Raw genomic sequence first — 4,510 nt, forward strand, 5'->3', positions numbered from 1 at the left:
TCCTCGCTGCCCCGGGCCGGAGCGGCCGCGGCCGCTGTTGCTCCCTCTGTTTACACGCCGGCCGGCCACATCGCAGCTCGGCGGCGGCGCGGCTCAAGCTGCTCCTCCCTCCCACCCGCTGCTCCTCCCTCGTTCCCTCCTTCCCTCCTTTTCTCGCCTGCTCTGCTCGCTCACTGCCTTGCCCCACGGCGTCGGCAGCGGCAGCTCCCTCCCCTAGAGGGCCTGAGCGCCGATCGCCGCCAGCCGAAGAAGGAGGGTGTGTCTGACGGGGAAGGGTGTGTGGAGGGGGAGGGAGAACTAGAGGTGGGGGCGAGGGTCACGAGGGAAGAGGGGGGAAGTGGCAACCGCTAGGGCTCCGCCCGCAGCTGATGTTGCTGGTGCAGCCGCATCCGGGAGGGGAGATCTGCCTGCTTTTTTTTTTTTTTTTTTGCTCGTACGGGGCCGGCTGGGTGGGGGGGAGGACGGAGAGGGGTGATGAAACGTCTCCAAGAGTGGGGCGTGTTCTTCCCCAGTGCTCCTCTCCCCCCACCCCCTAGAACTGCAGTGCCCGAAGGAGCGCTGGGGATCTCTCCCGTCCCCCAACCCCGCAACCCCCCAGGGCCCAGGCGGCAAGGGGCTGGGAAACAACGTGGAGCAGCCGCCTATTGTGTGCTCCGCGGGGAAGGGTCGCGCCGCTGTCAAAGGAGGCAGAGTGGTTTTCTGGCCGAGCGTGTCTCCTGGATCCCCCTCCTTGCCCACGCTGTTTTCTCACCCAGTCGGTCCACCTTACTGAGGCAACCCCACGGAAGGAGCATGCTTTGAGGAGTGGAAACTTGCTGCGGCAGCACCCCTGGACCTCGCAGGGGAGAGCTGGGTGGTGGGGCCTGAGCCTGTGGCAGGTGGTCTAGTTTCACAGTGACTGCGCTAGGGGTAGGGGTGGAGTGGCGTTGGGAAGGCCATCTCCCGGCTTTGGAGGACTTAACAATCTTCTAGAAGCTTTTACATGTGCCCTGCACTCAATTCTCCATTTCCTACTCCTCATCCTTTTCAGCTTCCAAGAAGTTGTTTTTCCAAGAATCAAAGATCATCTAACAAGGTGTAAAACAAACATGCTTAAAACAGAAATAAACTCCTAAGAATAGGTATCTTGGAGTACTAGTGACGGTGTCACACCTCCCCAAGTGTAAAATGAGAAACTCCACTGCTGGGGGGCAGTTTTCTGTCTGGTTACTTCATTTGTTGACAGTTTGAAAATGGGCCATAATCTAGGAAACCAAACAGCCCTCCGTGAGGATCCCTGCCACTAACAGTAGGGCACTTTCCCCACCCTCGAAGACTAGTCACACCTACATAGGGGACTTTGTTACGGAAACAAGGGCACACTAGATGGTTTCTGGGAACCCAGAAGAGGCCAGGTCTCTCAGCAGCAAGCCTATTTCAGCAGCCATCACATTAGTCCTAATAAAACACATGGGGGCTCCTAGAGGGCCTGGGACCTGGAAGTCCTCTAAAGGCAGAGGCATTATGTTACAGATCTTGGCCTTGCAAGTGTGTGTGTGTGTGTGTGTGTGTGTGTGTAAAATTTGTTAATTGTTGCATGTAGGTGGATCAGCATGAATTCATATCTCCATTCCATAAATGCTAGTGTGGCTCACACTGTTGGTTACCTCCGCAATAGCCATAACCCTTTTTCCTTGCTAAGAGAGCCCTGATTTACTTCAAGTGTAGGGTAGAGGCACAGGGTTTAGGAAAGAGAAGCTTAGATCCAGGTGAGGAACCATGACTGGTTAAAAAAAAAAACCATGACAATCTTTCCTTTACTAGTTGGATGGTCTAGACTCCCACAGACGTTGGGCCAATAGGATAAAAGAGGGAAGTGTGAGAGTCCTCCTGGTGAAGTCTTTCCACCTTGATAAAAAGAGGGAGGGAGACCTCAGAACCCCTTTCTTCCTAAGAGAGGTATTTTCTTGTGATGTTTTGGCCCTTGGCAGCCATATTGCAACCACGAGGGAAGGCCAAGACAATCTCAGAGAAGCCAATCCAGAATCCGGACAGCATTGAACTGTTGAACCAATGCTGGTACTGTCTATCTCTGAGTTCCTTTTCATGAGAGAAAAATAAACCTTTACAGTTGATGCCATGTTTAGTTGAATATTCTGTTACATTCAGCCCAAATCGTCCTCACTGCTGCAGGCTCTATTGTAGCCACCAAAGGTACACAGCGTTGAACAAGACAGGCAAGGTCCCTCCTCTGGTGGAACTTACATGCTAGTGCAAACAAATGAACATGTTAATTTCAGAAAGATAAATGCTACTTGGAGAATTAAGTTAAATTGATGTTATAGAGAGTAACTGGAGTTGGGACCTAGTTTAGAAGAGACAGTCAAGAAAAACCTTTTTAAGGAAGTGCAAATTGAGCTGAGTCTTGAAGAAAAAGAAGCAGCCAGCAGAGATCAGCAGTTCTAGCACTGCAGGCAACAGGAATGCCAGGAATAAAGGCCTGGAGACGGGAGCAGACTTTGTGTGGTGGAAAAAAAAAAAAAAAAAGCCAATGTCACTGAAGCGTAGAAGGAAGAAGAGTGGTATAAGAAAGATAGAGTCGGAGAAGTAGGCAATTTCTGCAGAGCCTTGTGAGCCATAGGAAACATATGTCACACTGATGGTGCACAAACACCATCTGGCCATTGTACAGGCTCAATGCTCATTCTTGAGATTGTAGGTTTCACTTTTTCTGCTTTAGGACTTCTGTTTAATCACATAAACATTGAGCATAGTACTACGCACTGAGGGAGGATGCAAGATGAATTAAAGACACCGTTCATGCCCTTCAGGGAAAAAAAATGTAAGTCTAGTAAAGGATGTATTTATCATACATGGTAGTATGTGATAAGGACCGTACTCAGGTAAAGAGGCAGGAGAGATCACAACTGCTTAGGATCTATGGAAGGCTTCGTGAAGCAGCTACTGTTTGAGCTACACTTTGAGGAATGATTATGATTTGGGTATGACCACACTCACATAGTAAAGAAAAATTATAGGGACATTTTACGACTTCCACTAGGGCATTTTATTGAGTGATTTCTTTTCCACGTTTGGTAAATATCTTTGATTTTTATTACAAATTTACCTGCCACATTAACACCATCCTAATTGAACCTGAGACGCAAGTATTAGAAATACTATCGAGCCCTTTGACCCAGAAATTCCACTTGTATAAATCAATGCCACATTAAAAAAAAACTCTCATGTGTGAACTAAGATGCCTATATCAGGATGGTTGTTGTATCAATGTTTGCAATAGCAAAATATTAGAAACAGGCCACGTGTGGTGGCTCACACCTGTAATCCTAGCACTGTGGGAGGCCGAGGCAGGAGGATTGCTTGAGGTCAGCAGTTCGAGACCAGGCTGAGCAAAAGCAAGACCCCGTCTCTACTAAAAATAGAAAAAATTAGCTGGGTGTGGTGGCACATGCCTGTAGTCCCAGCTACTTGGGAGGCTGAGGCAGGAGAATCCCTTGAGCCCAGGAGTTTGAGGTTGCTGTAAGCTAGGCTGATGCCATGGCACTCTAGCCCGGGCAATAGAGCGAGATTCTGTCTCAAAGAAAAAAAAAATTAGAAACGACCTAAATGTCCTTTCATAAGGGACTTCTTTATCATGAATCACTAGATCAGTGCCTAGGTCCTCAAAAAACATTTGTTCAGTGAATGAATGAATAAATGAATACACACGATTCATTCAAACAAAGGAATTCCCTTCAGCTGTTAAAAAAGAGTGAGGTATGTATGTATGTACTTACATGGAAAAAGCTCCAAAAGATATTAATTGATAAAAGCAGTTCAGAACAATTCTATTTATGAAAAAATAATATATGTGTGCATATACATCCCTATACATGAGCTAATAGTGGGGTTTTCATGGGTGGAAAGCAGAAGTGGGGAGCAAAGAGACTTTCACTTTTTAACATCTAAATGCTGAAGACTCTCAAATTTATATTTCCGGCTTCAAACACCAGACTTATATATCCAATTCAGCATCCACACTGGGCTATCTAATAAGTATCTCAAATTAAGCATGCCCAAAACCTAACTCCTATCTTTTTCTCCACAAATCTACTGCTTTTATAGTTTTCTCCATCTCAGCATTCTTTTCTAATTCTTCAGACCAAAAACCTAGAGTCATCTCTTATGTCTTACACACCTTATATCCAACCCAACGCAAAGCCTGTTGGTGCTACCTTCAAAATACATCCCAAATCCAACCACTTCTTACCATCTCAACCAATAACACTAGCATCTCTTGCCTAGATTATTTCAATGGCCTCTCAACTGGCCTCTCTGCTTCCACCCTTGTTTTCCTACAGTCTATTTGTAACGTACCGGCCAGTGATTCCAACAGACCCTCTGCCCAGTTTTTACATACAGTGACCTACGAGATCCAATGTATTAGTTATCTCTTGCTGTGTAACAAATTACCCTCAAATTTAGCATCTTAAAACAACACACATTTATTTTTTTTTCTTCTTTTTTTTTT

The sequence above is a fragment of the Propithecus coquereli genome, unplaced genomic scaffold (genome assembly GCF_000956105.1).
Source record: "Propithecus coquereli isolate 6110/MARCELLA unplaced genomic scaffold, Pcoq_1.0 Scaffold422, whole genome shotgun sequence".
Classification (NCBI taxonomy): domain Eukaryota; kingdom Metazoa; phylum Chordata; class Mammalia; order Primates; family Indriidae; genus Propithecus; species Propithecus coquereli.